The sequence below is a fragment of the Cyprinus carpio genome, chromosome A22, assembly GCF_018340385.1.
Source record: "Cyprinus carpio isolate SPL01 chromosome A22, ASM1834038v1, whole genome shotgun sequence".
NCBI lineage: Eukaryota > Metazoa > Chordata > Actinopteri > Cypriniformes > Cyprinidae > Cyprinus > Cyprinus carpio.
Window position 1 is genome coordinate 1,949,679 of NC_056593.1, and position 18,242 is coordinate 1,967,920.

The window sequence follows — 18,242 nt, forward strand, 5'->3', positions numbered from 1 at the left end:
GACATCTGATGCAAACTATAGACGTATGCAGTACGTGTGAAATGTAGGAGTACGTACGTCCTATAGACGTAATGCAGATGAGCAGAGGGTTATATATGTTTATTGAAGATGTAATTGTGTAAATGCACGTCTGGATCTACGTAATTGAGGAAAGTCAACGTTTTCTTTATGTTCTTTTATATTCTCCATTAAAAATGCAAGGCCGCACAGCCCCGCGCTGCAAAATGTCTGAAATGCATGAATGTTTCAGACGTCTTTCATGTTAGCAAACGGAGGATGCGGTCAGTGCAGAAGAAAGAGAGAGAGAGAGATAAATCACATCGAGATCAGACAGCGGCTGGAGCTTCATTCTCTCACCAAGGGAACCATGTTCTAAAAATATCCACACTGTAGTCCAGAGATCGAACGCAGACGCTTGCTGCTCTGATCTTTCACTCGAAATCAACACGCACGGGCACGCAAACTGAGAGGCTCGACTCCTCTGCGCGTCCTGGCCAGTCGGTCCATCGGAAGACATCAGACAGCGTTACTTCAAATAACAAAGAGAAAGAAAGCGCTCGCATTTACAAGTGCTCGCTGAAGCACGTTAGCTAACGCGAAATCTCTCCCACGTTTCCCGGGACGAACATGTTGTGGCTATTAAACATTAAAAATCACAGGCTAGAACTAGACTGACATTTTCTGAAGATTGCCATGTGCAAAACTCCCTGCTATGATGATTGGGTGTAGTGATGGTTGCCAGGGCGACGGTGTTTGGTTGCTAGGGTGTTCTGGGTGGTTGCTAGGTGGTTTGACTTTGATCCGACAAGAAGCCTTCTGTAAACAGAATAGTGCTGGGAAAAGACATATTTCATTTTTTTTCCTTGTCTTGTCAGTGGAAATACAATAAATCACAATGCACAAACCAAAATAATTTGACTGTATATTTTTATTTGAAAGTATTAAAATCTAAAAACTAATGTAGGCCTACTTTTTATCTAAATCGATGAGTCTATAAAAAAGACATTTTGAACACTTGACAAATATATATATTGTTGTATTTTATTATTTATTTTTAATATTCATCATATTTATATATATTTAATTAAAATGGGGCCATTTTTTAATCAGGACAATTTTTATGTTCATATTGTGGCACTTAGGCAGCAACTTTTCTTGTCATTTTCTGTTAAGGTGTGGGCACATTGAAATGTCTGTGAATTTGCGTGACCGACTTGAACCTGTTGTGAAATCTGTGTAAGGAACGTGAAATTGCTGATTGCTTGGATTCCCACTAAAAATACTGTTTTTTTCCAGCAAAATTTTGCAGAGGAACAGTAAATGTGACCAGGACTTTTACCCAGCTTTTCCAGCTTTCTACTAAACCTCAATTAAAGTCAAACAATAATAATATAATATAGAATATATAATATATATATATATATATATATATATATATATATATATATATATTATATATATATATATATATATTTTTTTTTTTTTTTAAACCTTCAAAACCATTGGATTGATGGTAAAACTCATGGATTCAAGAAGTTTCCCGAGGGTCTACAGATGCTAGCAGACAAGATCTAAGGTCTCGTGTCTCTTTTTGCCCCGTCCATGACCCACATCCTTTCAAAGGTCTATCACAGATGCAATTCAGAGACTGATTTATGAAAAAGAAGAACATATCTATAAATAAAAGATCTGGATGTTTCTAAAGTGGTCCGAGAGGTCATTACCTGTCAAGGGCTTTCAGCCCTGAAGCCGTTTGCTGAATATTTCCATATATTCAATCGTTTCGGGCTTCAGTATTTGGTAGTAATTAGCAGAGCATTAGCTGTAGCTGTCAGAAGATGCGCGGCCTCCCATTTGACCTGCGGAATTACTGATGGAATCTCGTATCAGATCCAAAGCTTGTGTCCGCCTCCTACAGTTGTACCTAACCGATCAGTTTGATCCGGTAATTGACTCGGAGGTGATGAGAGAGACAGATACAGCCGGTGGAAAGGGATGGGGTGGAGGGCTTGAGATTAGAGGGATTTGATTTCCTGTAGGGTTTAGCGTGTAGTGGCCTTCATATAAAACTAGCAGGAAAAATGACTCGATTTGCTTTACATGCAGTGGTTTTGCTTCTGGTTTTCCTTCAGGACCTAAAGGAAGAGTACATCCAAAGATGAAAATCTGCTAAAAATGTTCTCCAAGATGTAGATGAGTTTCTTCATCAGATTTGGAGAATTGTAGCATTGCATCAGTGTCTCAGCAAAGGATGCTCTGCAGTGAATGGGTGCCGTCAGAATAAGAGTCCAAACAGCTGATAAAAACATCACAATAATCCACAAGTAATCCACACCACTCCACTCCATCAGTTAACATCTGGAGAAGACAAAAGCTGAAACAAATCCATTAAGACTTTTTTTGTTTGTTTGTTTTTTCAAACTGTTGCTTCCAGCTAAAATATGAGTTTATAATCCATAATAATGCTTCCGCCAGTGAAAAAGTCCATCTTCTGTTGTCTCTCACATCAAAATGTTTGTTTAGGGCTGTTGTGGCTTGTAAATGGTGCTTGATCTGCAGATTTCTCTCCTGATTCAGAAAAGACCACTTTTTCACGGAAGGAAGCATTATTATGAAACTGGGAGCAAGTTAAAAACACTCAATTTGTTTCTTACAAACACACAGCTTTTGTCTTCTCCAGATGTTAACCGATGGACTGGAGTGGTGTGGATTACTTGTGGATTATTGTGATGTTTTTATCAGCTGTTTGGACTCTCATTCTGATGGCACCCATTCACTGCAGAGCATCCATTGCTGAGCACGTGATTCAATGCTACATTTCTTCAAATCTGATGAACTCTAAAATCAACGGATTTGCTGCATAAACACTTGCATCACCAAAACTCTCCTGTTAGCACAGACAGAACAACAAACCTTAATGAAGAAAAACCTTTGCATGATTCTGCACCAGGCATTCATCCAGAATAGCCAATTAGTTAAGAGTTAATTACAGCAGGCTACTATTATTTATATTATATATTTTTATAATTTTTTTTATATTATATATTATTATTATTAATAAAAAAATTATTATTTTTTTTATAGTAATGCTGTTTTATTAATTTTTTTTTGTTAATTCTGTTTGGTTTCTTATGGCTTTAAATCATAATAACTTTTGACATCAAGAGATCGAGAGGCACACAGAATTACTATATCAGGTGAAATATTATAATGACATTTTCCTCTGCGGTGGATGGAAACCTTGGTGAAAGTAGTTCTAGAGACATTATGTGAAGAGCATTATTAGATGTTCTCTGGCTGTGTTACTGGGTTGTGTGTTTGATTGAGGACGCCGCATCTCGATTGACCCTTGAGTACTGTTACACTCACATGTGTCTCAATTCACAGTATTCAAAACCAGACGGAGAGAAAAAAAGTGAGGACAAGGCCATCTAAGAGAAGATTATCACTTGAATCTGAGCAGAAAACACTGCCGAGTCTCTTTCTGCCATTGATGTTTATCTAGACACCAAACTCTAGCCATCATTCTATCTGTCTCATTCTTTATATCCATCTATCTATCAATCCATGCATTTATCCATTCATCTGTATGTCCATCTATGTCCAATCTATCTATCCATTACCCATCAATCTATTTTATTTCATTCTATGTCCAATCTATCTATCCATTACTGGTTGTGTTACTGGGTTGTCCTTTTGATTGAGGACGCCGCATCCTCGATTGACCCTTGGAGTACTGTTACACTCACATGTGTCTCAATCACAGTATTCAAAACCAGAAGGAGAGAAAAAAAAGTGAGGACAAGGCCATCTAAAGAGAAGATTATCACTTGAATCTGAGCAAAAACATTGACGAGTCTTCTCTCTTTCTGCCATTGACGTTTATTCTAGACACCAAACTCTAGCCATCATTCTATCTGTCTCATTCTTTATATCCATCTATCTATCAATCCATGCATTTATCCATTCATCTGTATGTCCATCTATGTCCAATCTATCTATCCATTACCCATCAATCTATCTATAAATTGTCTATCCATCCACTGATGTTTCAACCCATCCACATACCTATTTACTCTTCTATCCATCCATCCATCTTTCATTGGTTCTATCATCTATATATCTATTTACCAATCCATCCATCCATCCATCTATCTACCTACATACCTACCCATCCATCCATCCATCCATCTATCTACCTACATACCTACCCATCCAGGAATCTATATTTCCATCTACCTATCTATCCATCTACCTACCGACCTATCTTTCTATTAATTAAATAATCTATATATCCATCTATCCTCCTATCAACCCATCAATCTATTTATCATCTATCATTCTCTCTACTCTTCTACATATCTATTGACCCATCCACCTATCCATCATACATCCACCGGCCCACCCATCTTTCTACCCATCAATCTATCTATCAATTGTCTATCCATCCTTCCATCAATGTTTCCATTTATCTACATATCTATTTACTCTTCTATCTCTGCATCCACCCAACCATTTTTGACCCATGAATCTACCACCCATATGTCCATCCATCCATTCATCCACCCACCTTTCTACCATCTATCCATCATCCATTCATCTACCCATCAATCAATCTATCAATCATCTATCCATCCTTCCATCCAATGTTTCTACCCACCTACATATCTATTCACTCTTCTATCCATCCTTCCATCCATCCATTTTTGTACCCATGTTTCTTCCATTCTTCATTCTTACATATATCCATCCATCTATCAATCACACATGTAGTGAAGGATCCAATGGACTGAGAGGAGGTCTGGGCTGTCATAACTTTTTGTTTCAGAGCAGTTGCCTGTACTGCCCAGTGATTGGCTTGTTCATGCGCCGTGAAATTCCTCATGAAAGGCCAGAGCTGTTTAATCTGTCCTTCACACCCTCACCCTGCCCTCTAATTTATGACGTGCTGTTGCACCAATTAGCACCCTAGGGCCATAGTGTCCCGGTCCACACTCGCCGGAGAGAGGGACGCGTTAATGACTCGCTGTCTCACTGCTTCCCGCCACCGTGTCAGAGAGAGCAGAAGTGGAGATGACATTCTGCGTCGTGGGAGTTGAGAAAAACACACATCGAGAAGGATCTAAGGGACTGAGAGGAGGTTCAGGCTGCAGGCCTCATCGCTCCATCAATGAGTCAGTTGACCTTTGACACCTCCGGTAAAGCATATGAAGTGTTATACGGAAGCAGATGGCAGTTCTGGAGCTATAGAGCGTGTTAGTTTTACATTATATATATATATATATATATATATATATATATGTTCTCAAAGAAAGTGTGCATATTGCATAACTAGCAATTACTAGGGCAGGTAGCTAACAATATAAAGCACGTGCTTGTCGCAATCTTAGAGGTGAATTTCTAAGTGGCTTTCATGGTGTTCGCCATACTTTAATTATTATGGACTGTAGAGTGGGTTGTTCAGCTAGCATGCTACTTATTATGAATACTGTAATAGCTTTCCAGCTAAACATCTGCCCACTTGGGTGAACCATTATATTTTTTTATTATTATTATTATTCTAAAATAAAATGCATGTTTAATGTAATTTTAGAAAAAAAAGGAACATAAGTGCAAAACTTCTAAAAAATAGTCTAAAAGTACAAAAGCAATTGTAATATATATAATTAATATAATTATTTATTTTTGTTATAAAATAGAATGCATGTCATTTTTGTCAAAATTTAACATTAATAATATATTTATATATGTAATAATAATAATATCTAAATTTACAAAAGCAACATATGCATTTTAATTTATAGTGATAATAATATTTTTATTATCAAAATAGGGTGAATTAATTTTATAAATTAATAAAAAAATCACTTAAACAGAAGCTTCTTAAAAAGTCAGTTAGAAATTGTTAGCTTACTCAAGTTAGCTAACACTTACACTTCAGTTGATATTCTGTTCTCTAACGCAAAGTTTTTCTGACTTTTTAGGTGTGACTTGGCCTATTTTGTGACTAGCTGTGAAAAATTGTCTCACAGAGAAAGTGGAAGCTGCTCACACCTGATTAGCGACTCTTTTATTAGTCGTCTAAACAATGAAGCAATCCAACAATAACTCTCGTCCTGCTTGTGCTGACCTCATCCAGACCTGAAGAACTCAAATCCCAGAGCTGGACACACGGGGCGTAATCTGAACAGGACTGCGATGATGGACGACGCGGGCCGGAGCAAGAGGGACATGTCCCCACGTCACCTCGTGTTTCTAGACACTGTCTCATGCATTTTTAACGAGCGGGAAATTTTATCATCTGTCATAGTAGTGTCTCTCCTCCAGGCAGCGAGCTGACGAAGTGTTTAATATCAGAAATGCAATATTAAAAAGCGTTAGGTTGGGAATTATCCATTACGCCCGAGAGGATGGGAAAACCACCACTGTCATGCCTGGCAAAGCCACTTAACCAGAACATTCAGAAGAAGCAGTGGTTTCAGAAGACACCTGCTCAATCGCTGCATTTTCAGTCATATTCTGGGACTTGAACATAATAGCAGAGAGCAGATATGAAGAGCCGAATATATGATCCAGGTGCTACGAGCAGGTTTGGGGGATCAAGTTAATGGAATAGTTTATGTAAAATCATTTACTTGTGTTACATCACATCGTTTCAAACTCGACCCACGGAGTCCAGAAAAAGTACCAGAAAAGAAGTCTGAAGAGTGAGGAATATTGAAATATAAATCTAAAAATACAACAAAAACAACGTAATATGCATTATATTTTATAATAATTTGTGCAAGGAACATTTTAAATATTTAAATAAATGGTCAAAAATACTTAATATGCATTACATTTTATTAAAAATATTATGCATGTTGTTTATAATAATAGTTAAAATTTTGTGAAATGGCAGCAACAACAAAAGAAACACACAAAAATGTAAAACTTAAAATTAATATAAAAATTACAAAAGCGGCATATTATTCTGAAATATAATGCATATGTTGTTTTCATTATTATTTTTGATTACATCCGTAATAATAATAATAATAATAGTGCGACAGTTTTAAGCTTCTAAAATTTATGTAAAATTACAACATATAGCTACATATATATTATTATTGAAGCATTGCATGAAGTTTGACGTCATTGGTTCTCGAGTGAATGCGCCGCACCACTTTGAACAAGATTTGATTGCACAGTCCATTATATGAAAAAACTGCACAGAAATGTCTTATTTTGTGTTCTACCAAACAAAAAACAAAAACCAAACATACAGGTTAAAAACAACAGGTGAGTTCATTTTTGGCTGAACTCTACATTTCCAACATCTGAAGACACCACTAGTCAACCTGTTACTGTCAGACCCGCGTCCATCTTCATTTTCAAGGGTTTTTCTCGGCACATGTCCATCCTCGGGACTGCAGGAAATGCCCCACATGTCTGTTCCTGATGATAGGATCTGGTCCCCTCGGTACGGACGCCAGCTGAATCCACCTCGGGCTACGCTTGGGGCGTCTCCGGGCCCCTGAGGAGCACAACAGACAATGTTTCAGGGGTCCAGCTGGCCGGTGACAAACACACAGCATATCTCCTAAACTCTAACTTTCATTAACACATTAAAAAACAGCACTTACCTAATATTACTGTATATGCTAATGCCAAGTCTGCCAATGACTGTCCGCTCAGCCCGCCGGACACAGCATCACAGCAGAGGTTGTCTTAACTCGGCTGCATGAAATCGTTCTTTATGGCTGCAGTAGTTTATGCAGTTCCACTGTGAACGATTGAGTGCTGAAATCACAAGGGGCCAGCTCGACTTTAGCGGGCCATTTCTGAGGTGCATTGTGGGATATCACATGACTGCTGGGACACACTGCTTTTCCTGCACTATTCATAAATAAATAAATAAATAAATAAATGTGTGAATAAAAATGTTACTTTCAAACCGAAATGTACACATAGGCACAATTTATATTTTGTCTACCAAACCAAGTATAATTAGATTATAAAATGTCATATGATACCAAATCTGATACAATATAGAGTGTACAATAACCAATTTGCCTGTTTTTAACTATGAGAAAAACTATCCTGGTATATTATGACTAAATTGTTTTAAATTATATTTGGCAATGAAATTATCTATTGTTTTGTTAGTTTGAATGAATTTTAGAAATTTTTATATTTATCTGTTCCTCTCACAAATCTATGGTAAAATGATAATAATTGATTTTTATTTGTTAATGTAATTATTTTTTGTTTAAATGATAATAATAATAATAATAATAATAAAAATTATATTAAAACATTTAATATACACACATATATATATATATATATATATTATATATATATTATATATATATATGCTATATATTATATATATACACACACACACACACACACACACACACACATACATTATATTATTTAATATCATCATCATGGGAGGAAAAGACAAATGTTGAACTTTCTAAAATTAATGCAAAACTACAAAAATCAAAATTATATGCATATTAATAATAATAATAATAATAATAATAATAATAATAATAATAATAAAAGTAAGTTAAAGCAGCTGTGTTTGGGAACAAAATAAAATTAAAATTAACTATGAATGTTTATCCAAAAAAAGGTGCCCGACCAAAAAAAATTTTTTCCCATACACACACACACACACCACACACACCCACAACACACACCACACACACACACACACCACACATAATATATATATATATATATATATATAAATAAATCATGGATATAATGCATCAGGAAGTTGAGATAAAAACTTCCCACAATGAATGCAAAACTACAACAAAAGCACAACATATGCATAAATTTTTGATGTTATGTGATATTTTGACTCGTGATAATCAAGTCATTTACTGATTTTGTTTGTCTACTACAAAGCATAATAATAATTTTTTTTTACCTATGTACTCAATTTTTTTTTTGGGGGGGGGTTTATTATTTATCTAAAAATGTTTTTTTTTTTTTTAATCTAAAAACGTACGTGCTTTTCTTCACACACAAAATATTGAGAGGGTCTGTACATCCATTGCATCGGCAATTAAAATGTAAAGTGCTCTATATGAATGAACATTTCATCACTGATAAGAACCTGAAAGACACTGTAAAAACTAATGCACACGTCAAATCACTGATAACACCGTGGAGATGATGTGAGATTTGAAGCACAGGTGACCTGATTCGTCTCGCTCTGGTCTCAGGACGTGTCTGAGAGGAAAACACACACCATAATGAAGCTGCTCTTCCTTCAGAGTATGAAGAGGCGTTTGTGCTAATCGAGTCTCTTTTGTTTGCTTTCCTCAGACCTCCTCACACGCGGCTCAGGTCATTACTCTCACGGCTGGGCAAATTTGTCTTCCTCTCAGCGTCAGCAACAGCTGATTTAAGACACCTGGAGGACCTCTGACAGCAAAAGCTTCACTGATTGGAGCTTCAATTCAGCCAATTATGCAGCTAATTAGCTAATTTACAGTGAAGTGATCAAGTGAAGCGCGACTCTGCAGACAGCGATTGGGCTTCACTTTACAACACTTTAAAACAGTCATGAATGAATGTCCAATCACACAAAAAACAAGGACAGGATGCATTTCACTAATACAAAAATAATAATACAAATAAATAAATATGGTGCCTTTTCCTTTAAAGCTGCAGCATACAGGAATCAAACCCACAGTCCCTGGGTCTTGTGCCTATTACACGCTCACAACAAAAAGTTACTTAGCATGTTAACCAGATTAGCATGCCAAGCTAACTTAATGCTAATGTAGTTTATGGTAAATTTGATACTTAGCATGTTAACCACATTAGCATGCCAAGCTAACTTAATGCTAATGTAGTTTATGGTAAACTTGATACTTAGCATGTTAACCAGATTAGCATGCCAAGCTAACTTAATGCTAATGTAGTTTATGGTAAACTTGATACTTAGCATGTTAACCAGATTAGCATGCCAAGCTAACTTAATGCTAATGTAGTTTATGGTAAACTTGATACTTAGCATGTTAACCAGATTAGCAGGGCCAAGCTAATTAATGCTAATGTAGTTTATGGTAACTTGAAACTTAGCATGCTAACCAGTTTATTGCCAAGCTAACTTAATGCTAATGTAGTTTATGGTAAACTTGATACTTAGCATGTTAACCAGATTAACATGCCAAGCTAACTTAATGCTAATGTAGCTTATAGTTAACTTGATAGCTCAAGAGCCACATTAGAAAGAATGGAAAATAGTTAGTTAAGCTAACTAGCATAAGTCAAAAAACACAGGCACGGTCAAATTAAGAAAGGTATTTCTCAGGAACGGTAATGAATATCAAAAAAATCTCGTTTGTTCTTTCTGTGTGACTCGGTACAAAGATCATCTGATCAGATTTTGGACAAAATCGGACAAAATTTGTAGGAGGAGTAGCCAAAAAACAGTTTTTCATTTACTTAAAAATGGAGGACAGGAACATTGATGGAAGATGACAAATTAAATATCATCATAATCGGCATAACCCAGTGAATGAAAGAATACAGTAATAACAAAATCTGGACAATATTTTCACAAGTATAAGCGTTTTTGCAAAAATCTTTATATTTTTGGAACACTAGGTGGCGCTGTCTTCAAACTTCTCAGGTACCTCCGGGACATGCCGTCGATGATTCCTACTAATTTTTGTGTCAATATGTCAAAATTGTTCAAAAGATATTGCAATTTAGACAATTTTCAAAATGGCGGACAGGTGGTTTATTTGATCCTGGCAAAATCGAGCATCCACAGATTCGGCATGAACCAAGGAATCATAGACACCAAGATCATGATCTTCTGACTAACAGTTTGGGCTTGGTCCCTAAAAAATATTCGTATTTATATTATTAACAAATAATGTTATTATTATACTGTAGCTTTTTGAGAGGAGCAGATACATGTAAAAATGTCTCAAATTAAATGTAATTATATTTATAAGATATTAATACAATTGAAAAAATATGTTTTAATTATTATTACTGTACAAATCAAGTCCAGGATACGATTCACCCAAACAAAATAATAATAAAAATTTAAATAAATATATTACTTTTAAAAAGTGAAGTATTTCTAAAACCTTTGCATTTGCATTTATATTTGCATATATATTTATTTACCATAAACACATCAGGAAGTTATTTTTAACTATTTGTATCAATATGTCAAAAAATTGTACAGTTAAAGAATTGTGGAAAAAGTGCTGGTGTCATGAAATTAATGTAAATAAATAATATATATATATATATATATATATATATATATATATATATATATATATATATATATATATATATATATATATATATATAAAATTAACAATGTTAAATTGCTTTATTTTCTTCAAGCTTTTTTTTTCTTTGATTCCGGAGTGAAATACGACTTAAACGTGCACTTGAGATATTTTATACTCTTCATCCATATGCTTCTTTATATATCTGTTTGATTTGCAAAGGAATAAATGTGTTTTGAGTGTTACATAATGAATGAACGCTGCCGCTGGAGAGATCAGTGTTATAAGGTTACTCTGCATTCCTCTGCATAAAAACCGTGAGTCCCGTTCATTTCAGCAGAGAGCGGTGACTGGCGGGTGCTCACGAGTTCAACATAATGAATGTGTAACTCTGAATTAGCATGCCGCGTTTTGCTGATACTATAGGCAGGTCACAGCAAACGGGCACTTCATAAATAAACATCCAGTGCTGTTTCCATGGCAACTGCTTTCTCCAACCATTCACATCAATTTAGAAGTAATCAAAAATAATTCCAGCATTAAATATTCAATTGTAATGCTAATTAAATGGCAATTTAACCATCCAAAGGTTTAAAATTTCAGCACACACTGACTCGCACAAAAGCAAGGACTAGAAAACCAATGTAAGGAAGGCTCTCAAATAGCATAAGAGAGTTTGTATGGACTTCAAATAGTGATTAATAGTAAGGTTTGAGCGCTGCTATAAAAGCCTGTGACAAGGTTAAACTCGTCCGAATGCATCCAGTTTTCCGTCTAATAGGAGCTGAGCGCCGGCTGTCTGATATCCGTCCGTGTGTGGATGAAACAAGGTCGTCTGGATTTCACAAACAAGAAAAAACATTTGTGTAAAACCAATTTTCACTCAGAAATTGCTAGTCAACTTCATACTTCAAAATCTTTTATTTACAACTTTGACAAAAATATTTTTACAGTGCACATTGTAATAAGTGATATGTTTTTTTTTTTTAGAAATGTTTGGCCATTTGCCTCGGTGTTAGCATGTTGCTAAGCTAATGTCACAATACACTGAACTACTTTAAGTAACATTGCATTAAGTGTGAAATTATATACATACATATATATATATATATATATATATATATATATATATATATATATATATATATATATATAGTAAAACATAGTTCAAACATCTTTATTTATAGTTATTATAACGGAATGTATTCAAATTATATTCACATTTTTGTGTACCTGAATTGTTTTCTAATTTAGCAATGATGCACAAAATCAAACTTATACATTAAAATAAATAAATAAATAAAATAAATAAAAAAAAAACACTGGTGTAGAAAAATTTCTCTCAGAAACTTTTGCAATTACAAAGGATTGGCCATTTTGGAGGAATGACCGTGGAAGCGCCGAGGAGAAAGCAAAACAAAACACTGGTCACAAATTACTGTAGAAGTACAAAACAAGGATTTGTAAAGAAAAATGTCGAAAAGTTTTGATTTTTCAAAGCGAAAATGTTTTCCTTTGTTGTAAACATAATTTCGTTCCCGTGAGACTAGCATATTCTGGAGTTTACGCTACGCCTTTGTTAGCGACAGTTAGCAGAAGCTAGAGGTTATGGTTTATAACAGGCGTCTCCAAACTTGGTTTTGGAGGGCCAGTGTCCTGCAGAGTTTAGCTCCAAATTGCTTCAACACACCTGCCTGGAAGTTTCTAGTATTCCTAGTAAGACCTTGATTAGCTGGTTCAGGTGTGTTTAATTAAGGTTGGAGCTAAACTCTGCAGGACACCGGCCCTCCAGGACTGAGTTTTTAAGCACCTGGTTTATAACAGTTTAAAGGTATTTTTCCTACACAAATGCATCGCTTCGCTTTAGAAGGCCTTTATTAACCCCACAGAGCTGTATGGAGCATTTTTTTTTAAGATAGATGGACGCATTTTCTGGGGCTTCAAAATATTAACACCCATTCACTGCTATTATATAGCTTGGAAGATCCAGGACATTTTTTTTATATAACTTGCTAGTAAATTTCACAATTAATTATAAAGAAATAGCAAGAGACATTGAAATAATTGTGACATTTTTGAATGACTGAAATAATATTTTCTTTTAAAATGTAGATAAAACCCTTTTTGTTTTCATGTTTTTGGGCCTTAAAAATTAGTCAGAATAGAAATATGCTATTTACATTTAGAACAGCCTTTGTGTCATACTCCTTTGTGTCTCCAGCATTTGGAGCTGAGTTTGGATCTCTGAATGAAAGAAAGAATGAAAAAAAAAACAAGTTCGTCCAATCATGTCAAAGCCCTCATAAACCCCCCCTCAGGCTGCTTTTCAATAATCCATTACTGTGTGCATAAGTTTCAAACGCCTAGAAAGGCACTTCAAACTTTCCATCAATGCAAAAGAGTGAGAGACAATGTGAAAGACCATTTACTCTGAAAACCTGAGAGGTGCTTTCCCTCACCAAAACCACAGCTGAATACAGAACAGCTCGTGTTGTGAAAAGCCAGATGAGCGGACTGTCAAATAAAGACGTGTTGAATCCCTAACATAGTCACCTACATCCAAAAAACATTTTGCAATTACATATATTTGAAGATTGTTTACAAGGTTGTTTGAAGATCAACAAGAGCTGTCAATCTCTAAAGTGAAGAAACTTTCCTCATAATGAATATTCACCACGGCCCTGCAGTAAGGAGATGCAATCCCACAATCCCTCATTTTACACATTGATCTACATGGGCTTTTCACAGTCCATCACACTGTCAGCAGCTCCTAAAGTACCCTAAACAGAAAAAGAAGTGGAATAGGACATATATTTGCTAGAACAGCAAAAATAGCACAAGTTTGACATGTTGCATAAGACATTTGGTGCGAAACCATCAATATCCCAGTGCATTTTGACTGGTTTTCATATGCAAGACCATCTTACATTTGAAAACAATTCACAATAAAATTAAAGGCTCTTCAGAGGTTATGGTAGTGCTTTTCAATGGACTTGGTACCAGTTGACAATTTGGGGTGTTTTTGCATAATATAAAAAAACAGAGCTTAGCTGTAAAACGTTCATGTAAAATACAACACAGCAACTGTATCTCCATTCCATCAACCTTCTGAAATTGTCCCGCTGTGCAAAATTGTTCATAACGAGCTCACCGGCCGCGGCGAGCTAAACGAAGCCACTTCCGTTTCAAAAGCACTGGAAGTCACTGGCAGGTTGATGCTTTTCAACCTCATTCGCCCTGTCACGGGACGGACTTAATTACGCCGCTCTTCTAGCCACACGTCAAGCCAATGTGCCTGCGGGGTGCTGATCCGAGCCCTTTGCTCGCTGTGGGGAAACACGCTCTGACACGCCGGGTGGGTTGAAGCCGGTCGTGTGGCCGGCGGCTCTCACACCTCTGACGGAGCATGGAAACACGGGAAGCTGAAAGTAACCTTCATACTGGGCCGAAAAAATAAAATGGGATCGACTGACTGAGGTTATTACAGTTGAAAAGTCATTTAAGGCTATAATAGAAGCTAGAAGGAACATTTTCCTGTCTTGGGCCACTAAATGGCCATTCATAACAAGAACGATAGCTAAAACGATAACTATAATGATAACACTATACGCTTGATGCATAACCATTCCTGGGTCCAAATGCTCTATCAGATCCCAAAAGCAAACAACAAATGGTGCTAATATATTTATCTTCATATCGATCTCTAAAATGGCCAGTTAGGTATATATGCATATACCAATGGTGTAGAATTTAGTAGGGATGCTAGTGATGCTAGGGACATGTCCCTACCAATATCCAGTGACTACTTAATTGTCCTTAGAATTAATTGAGATATATAGCTTAAATAATACCTGAGAAGTTAACATAAGGTAGCCAAAGTGATTCAAACATAAGAGCACAGTTCAGTTGAATGATAAACTCACCCTCTTTAACTTTATGTTGTTCTGCTGTTTGTGTTCATCTGCTTCTCCCTTCACTCTTTTTACACTGACTATCACTCTATAGAGCAGGGGTGGGCAACGTCGGTCCTGCAGAGTTTAGCTCCAACCCTGAAAAAAACTCACCTGCCTATAGCCTTAGTAATCCTGAAGACCTTAATTAGATTGTTCAGGTGTGTTTGATTAGGGTAAGAGCTAAACTCTGCAGGACGTTGGCACTCCAGGACCGACGTTGCCTACTGAAGACCTTAATTAGATTGTTCAGGTGTGTTTGATTAGGGTAAGAGCTTGATTCAACATTCCTATTTCAATTGATTTCCTATTGAACTGTTAGCAACTGAACTGCAGCTCAAACTATTTCAAATCTAGTCAATTAAGCTACAAACTATCATAATGCACAATGTTTCCATCTAACATGTATTTTGAGCTGCAGCTCGTGATTTTAAAGGGGTCATATGATGCTGCTAAAAAGAACATTATTTCGTGTATTTGGTCTATAGACATGGCGGCGGTGGCAACAACAATACTACAACAAGGATAAAAGGTACGCCTTCTTTCTTTGCGTGAACATCTGGGTGGCACTATGCAAATCTTCTCCACACATTATGGTTTGAAGTAGATATTTTGGGGGCGGTGTTAGAAAGGTTTTCAGGGGGCGTAGAATGAGTCTTAACTTTATAAAGAATATTCTTTGGATTTGACTTTAGTCTTTGCAACTTTACAGATCTTCTCTATGCACCAAGAGCTTGTAACACTCCAAAGAGAAAGGAAAATTGAAATCGAATCATATGACCCCTTTAATGGAGTGTTTTACTAGTTATGTTCGTAGATTTGTGTTGGATGTTATCCTTGGAATGGAAATATTGTTTTATGTTTTTATTTTAATTATGGATATTTTTATATATCTTAGTATATTTTTTTTCATTTTGTTATACTTGTGAAGAATGGAGATGGTGTAGTGTAAAAATGAATGAAATGAGTGACTTCGATCATTCAGTTCAAGTGATTCACTAGCAAAAACCAGATCAACAGAGCCATTCATTTTCGAATTTCAACATCGCTTGTAATTATTTTAAAAACCACATAGTGATTGGGATTTTGAAACTCCGAACCAGTTAAAGGAGCCATGTGTAATGTCTGGCAAAAAAAATCAAGTCATACTCCACATTCCATACCAGATGGGGGCAATATGCCTCAATAAAGTGAATTGGTCTACTCTAGAGTAACAAACGAGAAACGGCATAGTCTCTAACCTTCACAACAACCCTAGAGCCATAGCCGAAGCCTGAAGGACGTTTTTGCCTCCAGAGGAACGTTGGGTGATGTCAAGTGATTTTGAAACGTGACATCTTCAAGGCTACTCCCTTTCACCTTTACCAGTGAATATGTTCATATTCGTTTTGTATTTTTGAGTTGTATATACACATTATTTGAATTAAATTAATTTGACAGACAGCATTCTGCCAACATCAGACAGCTGATGTTGACCAAGCTAGCGCCAACCAGCGTAACCAGAGCTGCCAACTCTCAAGCATTCACCGTGAGACACACGCAATTGACTCTTTTCACACGCTTTCAAAAACTTGACCGCTCTGAATATAGTGAGTGAGTGCGCGCGCGGCCGGGGCGCTCTCTCTCTCTCGCTCTCTCTCGCTCTCTCTCTCTCTCGGGTTCATTATCATCAAAGACATTTCAAGCTTCTTAGGTAATGTTACATTTTAGCATCAGCTTGGTAGAGAGACGGGCTTTGGTAGATAACAGGTGAAAACCGGATCGGATCTGTGGGTAAGTTATAGCTAGCTAATTATCAAACGCAGCTACGGTTAGCCATCGCTAACATTAGCACGTTTATCGAACAGCCTTCGATACATTTCTATGTTATAACGAAAAAAATACGCAAACATATAAAACAAACTTCTACCAAAATACTAACAGCATCTTACTTACCAATCCAAAAGAAATGTTGCAAGTTCGGAGTCTAACCTCATTTCTTTCAAGTCCATCAGTTGTCTCCAGCGATGGAAAGCAGTGCCGATGTTTACTCTGTGTTCGGCTCCTTTTCTTATCGGATTTGATTTGTGATTCCGAGCGCGGTTGTTTCCCTGTAGCGGGTGGTGGTGGTAGGTGTTTCTTGCCAAGGGCTTCAGCCATCCTTCCGCTCTCTTCCCTGAACTGAAATGAAGTAGTGGGCTGTACTTTCCACACGATTGACATCAGCTTCAAGTACGCCCACAAGCCGTGCGAGTTATTCGTGTATTGCAGGTTGGCTGGTGGTTATGTTGCCCGCATACCCGCCTCCCATGGCCGAAACTGGTATTACGACACCTGTCGGGCCGTGGCTAGTAATGCTAATTCTAATTAAGGTTGATATCTCTGCAGCACTATAGTTGACATTTTTTTAATGACATCATCGCCCTTATTTCTTCTCATTCTTTTGATGCGTGTAGGTCATTTTTTGGATATTTTTACCTCAATTTTTACACATGGCACCTTTAAACAATTACGTCGCAAAATGAATCACTCTTTCGAAACGCTCCAATCGGATCGCAAATCATTTGATTCAGATCAGAACTTCTGAGCAAGGATTGCAAATCTTTTTTTCTGCTTTCTTTTTTTATTATTTAAGGGTACAAAATATCAAACCATTAAAGCAGTACAGTTATAAAAGAAAATAAGAAAGAAAGAAAGAATACAAAAAGTACAAATCCATTAAGAAAATTGACCATGGTTTTACTATAGCATATAGTAACCATGTTTTTTATTTATTTATTTTTTATAACCACAGTTTTACCAGCTACAAATAACATGGTAAAACCATGGTTAATGTAGCAAAACCATGGTTAATCTGTGGTAACCATGGTGTAACTATTGGAAACTAACCATTTCTTGTTGTGAAGTAATCACAAAGCACCACCATAGCATTTAAAAGCGTATATCTCCTAATGCAAGCGATTCTACGTTAAAACGAGAAACCTGAGGTAAAGGACGGTCTTTCACCTGTTCCCTGCCGCTTCTGTCTGTACTCGAGCATGTCAAG

General features: G+C 36.4%; 1 long non-coding RNA gene across 1 annotated transcript; it reads right to left on the reverse strand.

Annotated features, from left to right (window-relative positions):
- Window positions 1-7,008: 7,008 nt before the first annotated feature.
- Window positions 7,009-15,327, reverse strand: LOC122135035. Its single transcript, XR_006153272.1, has 3 exons — window positions 15,191-15,327; window positions 7,626-7,878; window positions 7,009-7,516 (listed from the first exon to the last, which is right to left on the reverse strand). It is a non-coding gene; the product is annotated as an uncharacterized LOC122135035 (long non-coding RNA).
- Between the last annotated feature and the right edge of the window lie 2,915 nt (window positions 15,328-18,242).